Raw genomic sequence first — 18,634 nt, forward strand, 5'->3', positions numbered from 1 at the left:
AAATTTGCATTTTAATAACTGATCTGATCTAAGGCTTTTAATCTCCAGGACCAGTATAATTAGCTGGTTCCCCAACTGCTGTCTTTTCCCCAAATAAACTTTTGGACAGCCAGCATATTTATTGCGGGACCAACACTAGAGTAGTTGGGCAGTATAGCCAGAATAATTAAATCCAGTCACATGGTTGAGAGTAAGAGGGGTGTCTGTAAATCCTCCATCATGAATGAGTCATTAGCAAACACTGTGATGGATTCTCTAGTCAACACTGCTAGGTGTACTAGAGCTGGATCTGAAAAATATGTCCAGTAAGTATCTCCCTGATTCCCTTTTACCTGATGGCTCAATAGAGCTATTACTGAAGCGAGCATCATAGTTGGAGATTTAACTTTTTCTTGCTGTCTAATCATTTGTTTGCCTGAAGTGTCAAATTCTTCAGGTCCTTCCATGAGGGTGGCCTCACCATTGGGTCTCTCAGGGCCATCTTTCTTCCTCTCTTCTTTTGAGAGTTCCTCTTGTTGGAGAGAGTTAGGTTTGGCATCTCTGGGTCACTCTTTAGTTGTTTGAATCTTGATTCTAGGTCCTCCATGCCTGATGGCAGGTTCAGGAACCCAAATAGGATGAAAAGCACCTTCTGGGAAAATACAAGCATGACCTCTGCCCCACATGATATTTGGATCTGGTCCTCTCCATTGGCCAGTCTGCAAGTCCTTCCATCAAACTTGGCTTAAAGGGCCTGTTGCTGTGGAAGATATGTCACTCGGCTGCAGTGTGTCTTTCTGAGTCACAACGTAAAAAAAAAATTAAAAAACAGAGCATGATTGAGGTTATTTTGGGGAGTCCTAGTCCTATCTCCCCTTTTAGCGTTTGTAATTGTAGCTTAATAGATAAATGATCTCATTCTACAAGAGTTTGACCTTTCTCATTTGTAAGTTTTGAGGACTGATTATATGTCCTCTAATCACATGACCTAGATATTGAAAAGGAGATGTCTTTAACACCTTTGGATGCGCAATGAACAAACACATTGCTGTGAGTAACATCCCTTATTGGGCAAAAAGTTTTAAAAGTACATCTGGATTATCATGAGCTAAAAGTATGTCTTTCATAAAATAAATAATATATTCACAGGTGTGATAGCCTGTGTCACAACATTTTCATATAGGGTTGGACTATTACACATTCCCTGAGGCAACACTTTCCAGCAATACCTTATAACTGGTTCTTTAAAATTAATTGCTGGGACACTGAAGGCAATTTCTTTACAGTCATCTGGGTGCAAAGGTATAGAGAAGAAGGAATCTTTCAGATCTATTATTATCAAATAATAATCTAAAAGAATAGCTGTAGGAGAAGGAAGCCCAGATTTTAATGCTCCCATGGGCTCTATAACACAATTAATAAATCTTAGGTATTGTAATAATCTCCAGTTACCAGACTTTTTCCTAATTACAAAGATGGGTGTGTTCCAAGAGCTTAGTGTAGGGGCTCTAAATGACCAGCCTGAAGTAGTTCCTCAACTAGTATGTGGGCTATTTTAACTTTTCCCCTGTAAGAGGCCACTGGTAAACCCAGATTGGCTCTTCTGTGAGCCAATTAACATTTTTTTTTATGGCCAGAGCCTCTTCTAATTTTTTTTGTTTTTGTTTTTTATGGCCAGGGTCTCTTCTAAAAATTTGATTCATAGATTCAATATCTCAGAATCCCAGCAGGCTGTTTTGTATAAACAGGTAAGCTGATTATAAACTTCCAATGCATATACAAAGGACCCAGAGCAGTCCAAAAAATTTGCAAAAGAAAAAATCTGGAATAAAAACACTATTACAAAGATAAAGTAATTCAGACAATATGGTACTGATATAAAGATAAACAAGTAGATCATGATACAAAATAGAGGCCAAAATAGACCCATGTACACAAAAAACTGATTTTTGGCAATGGTACAAAGGTAATTCAGCAAAGAGACAATGTTCATTTTTAACAAATGGTGCTGGAACTAAATACCCATATACAAAAACTTATGAATTTTGACCCCTGACTTGCACCACATACAGAAATTAACTCAAAATGGGTCATATACTTAAGTGTAAAACCGAAAACAATAAACCTTCTCAAGGAAACAGGAGCTAACTTCTGTGACTTGGGGTTAGGCAAAAAGTCCTTAGATATGATACAAAAGTGCATTAAAGAACAATTCATAAATTGAATTTCATCAAAATTAAGAAAATCTGTTCTTTAGAAGACACTGCTAGTGGAATGTAAAACATGTCAGACTGGGACAAAATATCATAAATCTAATGAAGAATTTTTATCTAGAATATATAAAGAACTCTTAAAACTTAATAAGAAAATCAAATACCTCAATAAATAATAACGTACAAGATTTGATACTTTACAAAGGAATGGCAAATAAGCACATGAAAATATGCTCAACATCATAATCAGCCAATAGGAAAATGCAAATTAAAATCACAATGAGAGGCTGGGGTTGTGACTCAGTGGCATAGCACTTGCCTCGCACATATAAGTAACTTGGTTCAATCCTTAGAACTGCATAAAGATAAATAAATAAAATAAAGGCATCTTGTGTATATACAACTAAAAAAAATTAAAAAATCACATTGAGGTAACAATATATATCTTTTAAAGGACTAAAATTTAAACAGACTACCACAGTAATATTTAAGATAGAGACATGGAGCAACTGATTCCTCACTCACTGCTGGTAGGAATATAAAAGGAAACAACAACTTCGAATACAGTTTGACAGTTTAAAAAACTAAAAATACACCTAGCACATGATCTGCTCATTTCACTTCTGGGTATTTACCAAAGAGAAAAGAGAGCCTAAGTCCACACAAATATCTGTAATACAGTTGTTCAGATGAGTTTTAGTTGTAAGAGCCAAATGCTGGAAACACCCAAATGGCTGTCAGTGGTGAACAGGCACATCCATACAATGGAATAGTTTGAGCACATAAAGGAACAAACTACTGATATAATCAGAAACAGAGACAAATCTCAAAATAATTACACTGAGTGAAAGAGCGAGAGCGAGAGCGAGAGCGAGAGAGAGAGAGAGAGAGAGAGAACATGTTTTATAATTCCATTTACATAAAACCCTAGAATAAGCAAATTAATCTACAGTGATAGCAGATCAATAGGTTGGTGGTTGCCTGGAGAAATGGACAGAGGACCTTGAGGATAGAAGAACAAAGAAATTTGGGGTGGTGATGGATCTGTTCATTCTCCTTATTGTGATGATGGTTTCTTGGGTGTGCACATATGTCAGAACTGATTAAATCATACACTTTAAACATGAAGTTTATTGGATGTCAATTAGCCTTCAATGAAACTGTCTTTAAAAAGAGCTACCTGAATTTTATAATATCAATTTTAAATTGTACCTTTTCCATCAGCATACCAAAAATCTTTCACTGTAGCAAACTTACTCATGTAACAGCTTCAAATACACCTTTTCCTTTGACATTTACTCTACAGAAACACGATTGTAAAAGTAAATTACTGCCTGGGGATGTGGCTCAAACGGTAACACGCTTGCCTGGCATGCGCGGGGCACTGGGTTAAATCCTCAGCACCACATAAAAATAAAATAAAGATATTGTGTCTACCAAAAACTAAAAAAATAAATATTAAAAAAATTCTCTCTCTCTTCTCTCTCTCTCTCTCTCTCCCCCCCATCTTAAAAAAAAAGTAAATTACTATTTGATAGAAAAGTTAACAAATTGGTCTCCCTGAATTGCACAGTGGTCTGTTTACTGGCTTCAAACAAAGTCTGAATGTTTAGCTGAACTACCAGTACTAAAGGCTCAGTCACTGAATACTGAAAACATTACTTTTGCAAGCTGTCCTAAAACAATTCATTAATCCAAATAAATGTTTACTGCACATGTGCCCTCTGTATGCCACTGTTGAAAGGGCTGGATTTCATGCAGAATGGACAGTACCGATCTACAAAGTTATTCCATGTCTTCTTTTGGAATAATTTGTAAGATTTAAAAACACTTAAATCACATGATGAAAGAATAGCAATGGAAACAGGCCACAGACAGCCAAGAACAGTGACTCTCCTAATTAAAGGTTAAAATAATAAATTTCAATGATAATATGACTGAATAACTGTATCCTAACAGCTTAATTCCAACATTACAAGTATTTCTCATATCTTAAGAGAACTCAGAACATAGATTACAAATTACTTCCTCACACAGTGAGTATGAAGTCTGCCAGCTCTAAGAGCTCATTCTGGCTTAGAAATATGAAAGGATGTGAAAAGACAGACCCCAAATGATTTTTTAATACCAATAACAAATAGAAAAATTTAAGTGAATTCTCTAACAGCTGGTATCAAAGATAATACACTGTAGCAGCATATTCTTCATTACTGAGTTCTGTTAATTGGACCAAGAATGGAAATTACTATATCACATAGAAGATACAAGCTTAATTATTCATCACAAATAAAATCATCCATAGCTCTGCCACAATATACAAGATATTTTACAGCTTAGCAAGGTAAACCTTCCACTATCATTTTCCCTTGAAATGATACTATCCTTTAAGGTTGTTTCTCTAAAAGAACCCAACATCTGCTCCATTTGTATACAATGAATTTAAGCATTTTCTACTGTCATGTATAACTGATCATAACTAATGAATAATTAAAAAAAAAGGAATCCAAGGAACCCATGCCAGGTACACAAAAATCTATAAAAATCACTTGTTAGCAATAACTATGGATGGCATGTGCTTCTGATTTGCTTAGAAAGTCAATCTTCTTCTAAATTTCTTCACGTTTTTTAGAACTGTCATATTTTGTGTTCTCAAAGATAGAGTTTTGCTAAACAATAAGCTTTTAGTAAATTTTGACTGACATGATTCCTCTGCATGTGTTCTAAACACATCATATCCAAATTCATATCTACATTAAACACTACTAATCCTGAGTGTTCAGTAACCATGGAATGCAGAACACGAGTTCTGAAAGCACAATATCCAAGTATTCTCATTTTCATGGAGAAGCAATATCCACTAAACAAAAGATGAAACAAACCATAGTATTCAATTATTGCATCTTCTATTTATTGATTTTTGGAGTTTTACAAATGCAAATGGTTTGCTTCAGGTAAATTGGTGAAAAAAGCAAAGACATTTAACCACTTTTAATTAAAATTATGAAACTTTACATCTCACCTCTGATACTTATTTTAATTAAAATTGTGAAATAACACCTGCTACAGCTTGAGTTCCATTGAAGCTAAGAGCCAATTTGTGGTTCCTCATGATACATCCAATGTCAATTACTGCCCTCCTGTTGCATTTTACCTTGAAGAAAAACACTGTTTCATGAAGTAAGATCTACTTGTAATTTGTAATGTGCTTGTCACTGTGCTTACCAGTTTATATGCAACAGCTGTGCTCATCCTCAAAACAATGCTACAATGAAGAATATTTTAGAAAGGTGGAGTGTAACTGACCTTAAATAACTTGTCCAAGGTCACTGAGCTACTTCCCATTACTGAAACACAGAGTATATCTTAAACCTTTTAACAAGAGGGCCCCAAATTGGACCAAACCTGCCAGAGAAATTGGATCCATCCCATCATGAGTAACTCCCATTTAATCTCAGTACAGTTATCTTTCTCTAATTGACCTTAATCTGACCATCTGCCTTGGCATGGAGGAGAAACAACATAGTGGCTGAGCTGGGTGTGTGCAAAAATTTATCTTCCAAGTTTTGCCTTTCAGATAGCCTTTACTGTTATATCTTGGAAAGTTAGGCAAGATCAAGATCCTTAGTAAAATGACATCTATAGAGTGGCCTTACCAGCAGTTTTATTATTCATCCTGACCATGTTTAAAGTGACATTAAATATTCAAGACAATTCTGATCTTAACTGTATCAGTGTTTATCACATAATCAAATGATTCATGCCATGTTATAACAAATAAGATACATAAATGAATAATTTATACTTCATTCCTCCAAAAATGACTTTGTATTTCATTAATGAAAACATAGAACAGTGAAGCCACATCCCCAGCCAAGAATGCTTGTTTTTGAATGATGCTATTGGTGTAAGAGTGTAGTGCCAGTCCAGCCTTCCACTGTCCTCTGACAAAAATTTCTATTTAACTGATAAACACACTGATGTTTCACGGATAACATCAAGAAAAGTAGTTTACAGAAACCACATAACTTCCACCCTTTTAGAATTGCTGTACAATATTGTGTTCTCTTTGAGATGCATAAAGAAATTTAAAATCACACTTCACTAGCATAGGAGCAAGAACCAGTTAAACAGCATCTATTGTTCTTTGTCCATTAAGAAATATTGTTGAACCAGGTTGATGGAACACACCTGTAATCCCAATGGCTTGTAAACCTGAAGCAGGAGGACTGCAAGTTCATACCCAGCCTTAGCAATTTAGGTGGCTCTAAGCAACTTAACAAAATTCTGTCTCAAGAAAAAAGAAAAAAACAGTTGGGTATGTGGCTCAGTGGTTTAGCACTGTGGGCTCAATTCCTAGTACAAAAAAAAAGCAGAAAACAAAAAACTCAATAAGCTGCACTACATAAAATTAATTTTAATTACTTTTTCTGGGAGCTGATAAGGGTACCTCTGAAAATCCATGCTGGAAAGTCATAGCAAAGAAAATAACAAGTCTCTAGAGGGGAATAGTCACAAAAACATAACATCTGGACAGTCACATCCCAAACAAAGCTGGTCTAAAGGTGAACTCTGTTTACTCTCTGCATTCTAGTGTACTCAGTTGTGAACCTAGTTCTTGCACAGAAATGCTATCATCATGGGCTATCCACGTCACAAACTTCTGAAGTATTCTCAACTTTCCTCTTCAGATCTCAACAATTGCCCAAGCCAGCTTGAATTACCAAAGAGAAACAGATGGTTCTGCTTCACAATCCTTCCCCTCTTCTTGGAATGCTAGTGAGGATGGCAGGAACTCCCAGCAAACATTCTGCCTGAGCAGGGGCCACAATACCCAAGGCTAAGAGTGCTCTTGAGTGCTGTTGTTTTGGTTCAGTGTTAGAGCACATGCCTAGAATGTATAAGGCACTGGGTTTGATTCTCAGCATCACATAAACATAAAAAAAAATACAGTTCATCAACAAGTAAAGAAAATAATATAATTTTTTTTAAAAAAAGAGTGATCTTGGGATTTTAAAAAGCACAGCTGGGAGGAGACTCCCTTTCCTCCCTCTTGTGGGGGAGCCTAAAAATGGCCCCCTGCCCTGTCCCATTGTACCCCCAAGGGCCTAAAATCATGCTGGCTTCTGTGGCATTTCATTCTTTTAATCGTTCTTCAGAAATCTTCCTTCTTCAATAATCCTCCTTTTAATTTATGATGGTTGATTGCAGCAAAGCATCCCAACTTGCACCTTCTAAACATTTCCAGCCTGTGCATCCACCTCTATCATCAGTGCCTTATCTCAGGTTCTCATTGGCTCTCATCTGGACTAGTCCAACAACCCCACAAGTCTCCTATCTCTAGTCCTCACAACCATCATCGGTGGTACAGTTAACAGGAGAGACCATGTTCCCCACATACACCCAAACTCATCAATGGCTCTCCATTATTAAAGGAAGATCTAAATTCCTTAACAGTACTCACCCCACTCTCTATACACAATCTTCTCTCCATCCAAATAGCTCTTCCTCCTTGACTCACATTTTAGCTCTGATTACCCAGAACTGCTTGGGTTTGGGCTGGAACTCAGACACACACACACACACACACACACCATACTGAATTAATTAGTAAGTACGAAGTTCCCATTCTTGAAAACCTGGAGAAGTCAAAGAAAAGTGGCTTTCTTCAGGCTTGCTTCTATGTATCAAAGTCATCACATTGATATTTACATTTCATTACATCAATATCCCTAAATATTGCTGTTATAGGTAACTGGCGCCAAGGTACACAACACACACAACAGCAAGTGTCTGAAAGAAAGAATCATATACTATAACTAAAGGTTCTGATCACCCACACATCTCTGCAGACAGAATACCAGCACTGACTCCCTGTGAGGCTTTCTCACAGAGACAGTGCCCCTCTTCCTCCACTGGTGCCACTACACTCTGTAGAAATCTGTAGCCTGGCACATGACCTCTTGTCTTTTAAGGGCAGAACCATATTTCCAGCATCCCTGGATCTCCAAGCCTAGTCAAGTCCTCAGAATAATTAGACATTTATAAATGTTTACAGAATAATATGTGCATTCTGAGCTAAGCAGAACCCTCAAAGACATTTTCTGATTAAAAAAAAAGTACACTGGATATCAGGTTTGAAAACTTGGGCTTCACCCATTAAATTTGAAGAAAATATTTGAAAACACAAAATATTTTTAATATCTCTAACCTATTTTGTAGTTAAAGGAATGATCATTGTTTCTGTAGAAAAAATTTAATAGGAGATGTTGAGAAATAAGGTCTGTTTTTTTTAATTTATACAAAATTTCAGAGAAAACTGCATAAGCAGTCAAAAAAACTGGTAAATTGGACACCAACAAAAAATCTATTTGCTTCATAAGAAGTGAAAACACTATAGAATAAGAAAAATTTTATACTTCTCATATCTCATAAGAGTACATTTGTGTATATCCAGAATACATAAGAACTATTACAAATGAACAAGAAAAGGACAGCTCAGTTTTAAAATGGGCAAATAATCTGAATAGGCATTTCTCTAACAAAGATAAATAATGACTAAAAAGTACATGAAGATATTCAATATCATTAGTTATTAGGGAAATGTAAATCCAAACCACAATGAGATGCCACTTCATACCCATTAGGAAGACTACTATGAAAAAAAAATACCATGGCAAACTGTTGGCAAGAATACGGAGAAATGAAATTTTCAAACATTGCTGATGGGAATTTAAAATGGTAGAGTCACTTTATAAAACAGTCTGGCAGAGTTACTTATGGTCCATTAATTTCACTCCTAAATATCTACCCAAAGAAAACGTAAGTCAACTAAAATACACAAATATTCACAGTGGCATGATCATAATAACCACAAAGTGGAAGTCATCCAAACATCCATCAACTGATAAATGGATAAACAAACTATAGTGTATCCACATAACAGAACACTATTTAGCAATAAAAAAGGAATAAAATTCTGATATGTGCTACCTCAAAAATAGGCTAAGAAGCCAGACACAAAGGGCCACATATTGAATGATTACATTTATATAACATATCCAGAACAAGTAAATCCACAAAGAAAAATGAGATTCATAGATACATGAAGCAAGAGTGAGTGGAGAGTGATGACTAAAGGGTATGGGTCTTCTTTGGAGATGACAAAAGTGTTTCAGAATTAGACAGCAAAATAGGCACACAACTATGTGAATATACTAAAACTCAGTGAATTGCACTTTCCAGGAGTGATCTTGATGGTAATGTAAATTATATATCAATAAAACTATTATTTTTTAAAATGGTTGCACAAAATCAAAGAGTAACACCTCTGCATAAGGGTCTGGTTGAATCACTCTGCCTGTGACAGAATATTCTGTCATAAAAACACACAATCTGTTCAAATGGGGAAATAATCTATGTTCCTACCAATAAATTCCTATTGAAACCAACCATAAAACCAGATCCAAAGTAAAAAGAGCAAAGAACAAAAGAGCGTGCAATTCACAATTAGCTGGCAGGTTACAGAATGAAACTAACCAAACACTACAAAAGAAAAAAAAAGTTTATTAGGACTGCCCATTTCTTTTCAATTACATTGATTTAAACAAGTCAAAATCCATTAAATTTATAAGAAAATCTTCCAGATTCTTTATTAGCACATAGCAAGGAAAAACAAGCATTCTCTCCTATAACCAAATTAACAATCCACAGAACATCTGTTTGTACTTGGCAGCATGAACCTTTCATTTTGGAGTGCTGCTAAATTATACAAGCCTATGAGCCAGACACCCTGGCATGCTCCTAGACTTCACTATTTGATGCTGAGGAACATTAAAAATAAAGAGGATAGTATTAATAATGGCAGTAGTGATGACAGAATAAAGTTATTGTCAGTCTTTTCAACACTTCCATTATCTAGACTACAACCATGGAAATATTCAAACAACTTTCTCCTTTTTTTTTCTTTTTTGTGGAACTGAGGATTGAACCACACAAAGATGTACTACCTCTGGGCTACAACCCCAGACCTTTTTTATTTTAATAAGGGTCTCACTAAGTTCCTCAAGCTGGCCTTATACTATCTATCTTTCTGTTGCAGCCTCTGAAGTCACAAATAATTTTCTAAGCTTCTACCAATACCCTTTTTTGTATGCATAAGAAAGCACTGAACCTTAGAGATAGGGAGAACTGAATTCAAGTGATAGTTTTTTGTTTGTTTGTTTTTATTTTTTTAAACATGCTTGCTACATGCCCAAGGACAAACTTCACAATTTTACTGAGTCCTTGTTGTATTGAGAACAAAATGAAGTAATGCACACAAAGAGCACAGTGCAATGCTCAATCCACAGCCCACCACAAAAATCCTCACTGTTCACAACTATTCACTGCAAATACTCATTTCAGAACTTATATCAGAGTAGGGAGGATTAACATTGGCCATCCTTCTCCCTTGTGAACATCTAAAGACCTATGAAGATTTCACATTGAATGAATAATCTTTCTCCTTCATCCACCTCCCACATAGGTTTTTGAAAAAGCTATCAATAAAGTCTCTTTTAAACATATTAAATCAGGGCATGACACAAAGCATTCATTCACCTAAGAGGTATTTTCAGAGCACTGAACTGAGAGAGAGAAAAAGAGACATGGAGAGAAACACTCTCTATTAGAAAGAATTGACTATTATGCAGTGCAATAATTGCTAACGTTTCCATAAAAAATGATACAATCTGATTATAATTCCCAAGAGTCTGTTATCTGTTCTTAAAGTAAAAGAAAAAGGGAGTGGGATGGTTTCAAGCACCAAGAGATGATGTGGGAAGATATTCTTTCCCATTGACAGCAATTAATGTTTGAGTGATGGCTGCTAGAATGTTCAGACGGAAAAATTTTCAAATATTAGAACAGACTGAAATATATCTAAAACAAAACACAGGGGGTTAAACATATACAAACACAAGCTTCACCAAGGTGTCCTCTCTATACAAACCAAAGCAGGAAAAGCTTGTGTGAAATTTCAATTGCACTGCTATAGATAAGATGTGGGGAAGAGGATAGTGGTTTTCAGCCATACTCCCATGCTGGATGTCTATTTAAAGACACCATCTAGACTCTGTAGTAATAGACTCACTCTGCGTAGCTCCACACAAATTTGCATCATGCCATACACTGGAATAAACTTTCAGTGTTAGAAGAGAGGAAATTCCTCAGAGGGATGGGAATTTTTCAGGACTCTGGAATATCCCTAAGGAGTTTCACTAAGCTCTGAGCTCATTATAGACCTTGTGCCACAAAGCTACTGCTCTTCCCTCCCTTTTCTAAAACTCCACCCATAAGACTTTGAGTTAATAGTTCCCCTGGGGGAGACCTGGTCAGTTGCAGAGTTTACAGAAGGAAACCCTGAGCGGCTCTCATCTACACTGTACATCAGCACTTGGCACCTCTCCTCCCTGTACTACCACCCTGACTGCATAGCTGTTCCATCTCAAAGGGTACAAAGTCTTAAATTGTGCACAGGAAGACTGAACTTCTCTGTCTACCCAACTTTCTAATTTAATGATCACTTACTATGCCAGTTAAACTAAGCTTTATGCCTAATATAGGAAGAAACTGTTTCAAATGCACAAAATCCAACCCATTTAATATGTAATAAAGTATTTTTTGGTAGTTGTAGATCGACATAATAGCTTTATTGATTGATTGATTGATTGTGGTATTGAGGATCAAACACAGTGTCTCACACATGCCAAGCACTGAGCCATAATCCCAGCCATGTAATTATGTCTTAATATCTATTTAAATGTGGTATAAAAAATTTTAACAAATGCAGGTAACAGGAGAAATAAAGGATAAAGGATTAAGGTGGACACAATACCTTTATTTTATTTTTATGTGGTGCTGAGGATCAAACCCAGTGCCTCATACATGCCAGGCTTGTGTGCTATGACTTGAGCCACATCCCCAACCATCAAGTTTTCAATATTAATAATAAGTTAAAATCAAGGCAAAAGACCAAAAAAAAAAACAACTCAATATGTTTAAATATTTTCATTACATTTAATGCCTAAGAATATCTCACAAATAAGAATCACAAGTATGTTCTTAAGGAAGAGAATTCTTTATGTTAATAAGAATATTGAATATAAGAAGTCTTTGAATAACACAATGTTTTCTTCAATAATTGGGTATGAAAGGAAAGTGACCACAACACTCGGAGCAACCAAAAGATCTTTATTGCAGCAGTGCAACAAAGAGAAAAGAAGGAAAGAAAGAGAGAGAAAAGATAGAAAGAAGAGAAGAGATGAACAGGGAGAGAGCAAGAGCAAGAGAGAGACAGAGAGCGCGCGCAAGAAAGATAAAGAGAGCAAGAGAGAGAGAGAGAGAGCAAGAGAGAAAGAGCAAGAGAGAGAGGGGCCTGGCAGGAGGGAGTTTTTATAGCCCAAATCTAATGGGCCTCTGGGTCTGCAAGCTGCCTTGTTGGCCCAAGGGGGGTTGAGTGCTCAACCTTGAGCGGGACTTGACACAAACAGGTGATAAAGGACCAGATAGAGGGGGGTTTGAGTGTGTGGGCTATCTTGCAGCCAACATCTGTTCAGCCTGCCCTGCAGACAACACAGTTAAGCCTGCTCTGCACCCAACAGGGTACAGTGGAACACACCTGTAATCCCAGCAACTCAGGAGACTGAGGCAGGAGGATCAAAAGTTCAATGACAGCCTCAACAACTTAGCAAGGCCCAGTCTCAAAATAAAATAAAACAAAAGGTTCTGGGAATCTAATTTACTGGTGAAGTGCCACTAGGTTCAATCTCCAGTACCAATAAAAAACATGTTACCTCAAAAATGTTATTTTTTTTCCTATTGGATTAGCAAAGATTAAAAAGATTAACAAAACTTGGTATGAGCAAGGGTTTTGAAAATAGTATTCTCATGAAAATTGAGTGGGGATAGATTTACAGATAACAGCTTAGACATATTTATCAATATTTAACATGGATAATGTTTGACCTGGCAGTTATACCTCTAAGAAGATAAATGAATAAGTATACTATCATCAACATACCATTATTCACAAGAAAGAAAAACAAGTAACAATCTAAATGGTTATCAAAGGAGTAGATACATAAAGTATGATGTGTCTAAATGATGGACAGCCAGAAATAGGGTTGTAGCTCAGTGGTAGGGCACTTTCCTGGCATATGTGAAGCACAGGGTTTAATTCTCAGCACCATATATGTAAATGAAGATCCATTGACAACTAAAAAAAAATTAAAAAAAAAACTAGGCAGCCAGTAAAATGATCACAGATGATTATGCACATCAGTTTCAACTCACAAATAGAGATATATAAAACACATTAAAAATGACCACATAGCTACATATATAGAGAGAGACTGATTTTTATTTAAAGTCCTATATATACTTTCATATACTTCAATAAGTTTCCAAAAGTGTGTTAATGGTGGCCATTTCTTTGTGTAGGAGATGAGGACTTACTTTTGTTATTATGTTGTTTTATATGGGTAGAAATATTTCTAATTATTATAATAAAAAATCACAACAAACTTTTAAGATAAAGAAGTGCCTCTATATCACCAAAATTAATTCAAATACATTCAACTTCCTATTTAAAAGAAAAGAATTCATTGAATGTTGCAAGTAGATGTAATACAAGATCTCCTTCTCAAAACCACTTTAAAATGACAAGATAATAGAAATTAAAATATTAGAGTCAAAGAGATAGAGAAAGGCAAACATCATTATTCAAACAGCCCATATTCCTGGCATTCACCTTATCACCCATAGGTTCTATGAACTCAAACACTCCTAAAACAATATCCCTTTTACACCTTAATGAACCAGACTAAACAAATAATAATTAAATAATTTTTAAAATGTAAAATCATAAAATACTTACCACAGTAAAAATATTTAATTATTTTCCTGCCTTACATTCTTTCTTATCACCTTCATTAGGAACCTGAAAACAGAAAAGTAAAGATTATTTTCAATCAAACACATGCCAGCATCAAAGGCATTTAGAGAAAGCCTCATGGAGAATGTAAACATCTGAGATCAATGAGAACAAAACAGAAGTTAACAGAATAGGACAATTGGGATGTAAAGTTGGGCACTATTACAAATCTAACCTATGTAAATGATTGCATTCAGTGCATATGTCTTGGGCACCATGGCACGCTCATCTCCTGCACCTGGACCCTGCCTCTCCCACTTGCCTGTGACCAAGGGCAAGTCATGTCAGTCCCCCCTCTTTGAGTCTGTTCCTTATATGTATAATAAAAATGCCAATAAGGAACATTTCTAAGGAATATGAGGGATAATCCACATCAGAGGCTCTAAAATAGTTCTTAGAACAAACTTTCAATGTTTTAATATTATAGCCTCTCACGTAATTAAAAAATCTGCCACTCACCACATCCACCCCTATTATTTATTGTATTTCTTATAACTCTTATTGAAAAGAGGCATAGTCTTTGTATTCTACAAAGACTAATGTGCAATGGGTGAGAGGAGCTACCCAGACATGTAAGGCAAAAGTCCAAAGTGAATTCTTCATTTGTTTGTTTAACAAACATCTCAATGTGAACATTGTCAGGTATTTTGCTGGGTTCTGGCATTCTCTCCTATACAGAACAGACAACAGTTTCTCTCAAGGAGTGTCCTATCTACCAAGGCTCACACCACAACACAGGAAAGCTGCTTTAACTGACAGACACTGGTTTTTACTGGACTGGGGGTATAACATATCTTAAGTGGCAGAATTAGGTGTGGAAGATTCTGGGTGGAAAGGATTGCATCATAGGACACATGGAGCCTTTGGGGAATGCTGAGCAGCACTGTTATTACAGTGCACACAAGAGAGCAATAAACAGGAGGGCCTTGAAGACAAGACTGTTTGTTTCCTTTCTGAAAAGCAAGAAGGAAAAAACTAGTTAGTTTTAAAAGATATTAAAACTTTTATAAAACCAATAATGTGATACTGGTACATGAAGAAAAAGACTAATAGCATACAAACCCAGAGACACTTCAGGACATCCAAAAGTTAAAAATACAATAAGAGTGTTCAAATAAGGGCTCTAAAATCAATAGATGAAAATAACAGGCACACAGAAAAAGATAAAGTTGAACCTACACATCATTCTGAACACCAGAATAAATCCTAGTTTGAACATTTAAATGTAAAAATGATGCCATAAAAGTACTAAAAGAAACCATGGGCAAATTCTAAAAAACTTGGAAGTCAAATGTAGTGGCACATGCCTATAATTCCAACATCTCTGGAGGTTGAGACAAGAGGATCTCAAATTCAAAGCCAGCCTCAGCAACAGTGAGGCACTAAGCAACTCAGTGAGACCCTATCTCTAAATAAAATATAAAATATTGCTGGGTATGGCTCTGTGACCCTGATTTCAATTCCTGGTACTCACCACCCCCCCAAAAAAAAGAAGGATAAAGAAATGTGTATCTTTATTTTGCAAGTCACCTTTGAATAGTTTTTGGTGCTAAAAATTAACCAATGAATTGACGTTTTATATATTTCCTATTTCATTGCCTCTGAGATGCCATCACTTTTAAGACACTTGAACATTCTTATTCTATGTACCACTCAGAAGAAAAACTGCCATGTGGTTATAACATGCAAATTTTAAGATTCCATCAATCTCAGATGTGTGTCTTAAAAATCAATGAAATGCCTTAATTATAAACCACAGAATTGCATGGTAAATTATTTGTTTTCCTCCTAGCTAACTCTTATGTCTCTCAAATGTAAAACACCAATAATGGCATGTATGTTTTGTCCATTGAAAACATATCTTCTCTGCTTAGAAACTGAAACATTTTCAAAATCATTGTAATTTGCTATATATTTAGTTTACTTAGGGACATGTGAATATGAAAAAAAGTAATGATTTTTAACAGTATTTTTAACAGTACTGACCTCTTTTACTCTGGAACATTTTACTTGCTCAAAATAATAAAAATTAATTATTTTCAACTTAGCTGACTTCTCATGTCAAAGAGATTCAATATATCGCTAGAGAATTGAAGACATATCCTCTTCCAAGATGTCTTTACTTACATGTTTGTTTTCACAGCATGTTTGAAAAGTAATAAGCAACAAACACCATACAAGATTTTTTAAAAATCAAAATAAATATCCTTTTTAGAGTTAAACATGTTGAAGTAATTTTTGTTACACTGTAGCTGGTTTAAGCTAAACTTTATTTTAATTTTTCTCTATCATAACTAACAGTGTTTCAAATGAAAAGATAAATTTTAATGAGTCATACCATGAAGACTGATATATGTACATTTATCTACATTTTCCAAATTTGCTAATATGAACACCAGTAAGTAAAAAGGTTATTTTAAAAGTGATTACAGCTGGGCATTTTGCTGCTTGCTTGTAATCCCAACAATTTGGAAGGCTGAAGCAGGAGAATCCCAAGTTTGAGATTACTTCAACAGCTTCAGAAGACCCCATTTCAAGAAGGGGAAAAAGGGCTGGAACTCAGTGGTAAAGTGCCTATGGGTTCAATCCAATCCCTATAAGTAACCCAGCCCCTAAGTGATAACATGAATGTATATTCTACTCAACTCAGACCTGCTATAGTACACACTGCTGTCATTTCCCAACTCTTTTCTCACATGAAACTGCTAAAATGATTCTAGTGTTTAGTTGTCAACATTTCTAATGTGAATTCCCAAACACAGACAAAATTGTGTGACAGGAAATAATCTTGCCTCTCAGGTTTCTAGAATAATTGACAAAAGTGTCACTAACCAAGACCATGCCTTTGTTATATGTCAGACACTTTAGGAAAAAAAATAATTTTCCCATAAGAAAGTTGTTTGTCACCCCTTTCTTGTTAAAATTAAGTAGATAATGGATATGTTCTTAATAGTATTCTCAAAGAGGCAGAAATGTCCTTAAAAATTTTTTAGTTATCAAAGAGGTTGGGGGACACCCTGGGGCATTTAGTGTTTAGGGGCCAGGATCTAGGCTTCACACAATGAATGTGGGATGAATCTGTATCGTCAAGATTCATCCTGGTCACAAGAATTTTGATCTTAAAATGATTTAATCAAACCCACTTTAAATGAGCATTTCTATAAGACACAATATTTGAAAGATTTTATAGGAAACCCCGCAGCTTGCCTCTAATTATGTAAGACAAAGTAATAATGGATGCTTCAGAAGAATAAGGAAACTGAAAATTCGTGCTCATTTCTTCACATTACACATTAACTCAACATAAATTTAAAATTATAACGAGTATACATAGATTAGTATATTTCCTAACACTATGAGATGGCACATACATTTCACTGTAATGAATCCAAAAATTTCAATCTTGTTAATATTTTACTGTTATTACTAGCAACTGAAGGAATTCATTAGTGTTCCTTCAAGTAGCAGTACCTCAAAGCACAAGACACACAGGATTTGCTGCAACATGGTGTGAAAAGGGATCCATGGAAGGGCCATAGTATGATCTGTGGGTAGACTGAGGCAGCCTGTAACTTACCTTGGCGTGTCATCCCTCTTATGTCGGTGGTGGTGACTTAGTAGCGACTTAGAACAAAGCAGCCCATGCGGGAAAGGAACATCAATCAGATGCCAGTGGAAATGCCTGTCAATCAGCCAGATCTTCTGACTAATGTCTGTCAATCAGCAGGACTCCCTGGCCAATCCTGGAGTTCAGCCAACTCCCCTGACCAACTCCAAAGGGGCAAGGGCCCTAAAAACACCTTTTCCTGCCCCAAGCCTTTCCCTTCCTGCTGTAATCCCCATAAAAGTCCAGTCCATTTGAGCTTCCACACGGTTTCTCCTCAGACCCTTCTCCTGTCCAGTCTGTGGGTCTTACCGAGTTCTGTGTGGGAGTGATATCTCAAGAAAGCCTTGTTCAGTGGTCCTTTTAAATCTGCCTCCTTTGGTTGCTGCCCACCTCACCTGATCTGATAAGCCCTACTTCAATGTAACCTCTCCTTTTTATTAGCTTAAATAAGGTTATCCCAACACTGTTTTCTCCCTAGTTTCCATCTTCCTCTCCCTCTTTGTTTTTTCTTGTTTAAAGTAGATCCTAATACTTTTTTTTAAACCAACTCAAACTCCTTCATTAGCAGTAGGTGCAAGCACTTGAATGCATGCTGTCTTCCACCACAGTGGACAGTTCTGGTTATAAGTGAGACAGCACTGCATATCATACATAGTTCTCCCTTCATTTTTCTTCTACATGTAAGTGAAAGTATCATACCCACTTTCACTTATGTGTGTAGGCAGGTTCTGTTATTTACCAACCTACTGCTCAGTACTAAAGTGGGCTTGACAAACGCTCAACAACAAATAGAGGGGCCTTGGTTCTCTGGGGGATAACCAACTGTTCCAGGCTAGAATAACGTGCTTCAATGGGAATCAAACT

Source organism: Spermophilus citellus (assembly GCF_964194105.1).
Source record: "Spermophilus citellus genome assembly, contig: SCAFFOLD_199, whole genome shotgun sequence".
In the NCBI taxonomy this organism is placed as follows: domain Eukaryota; kingdom Metazoa; phylum Chordata; class Mammalia; order Rodentia; family Sciuridae; genus Spermophilus; species Spermophilus citellus.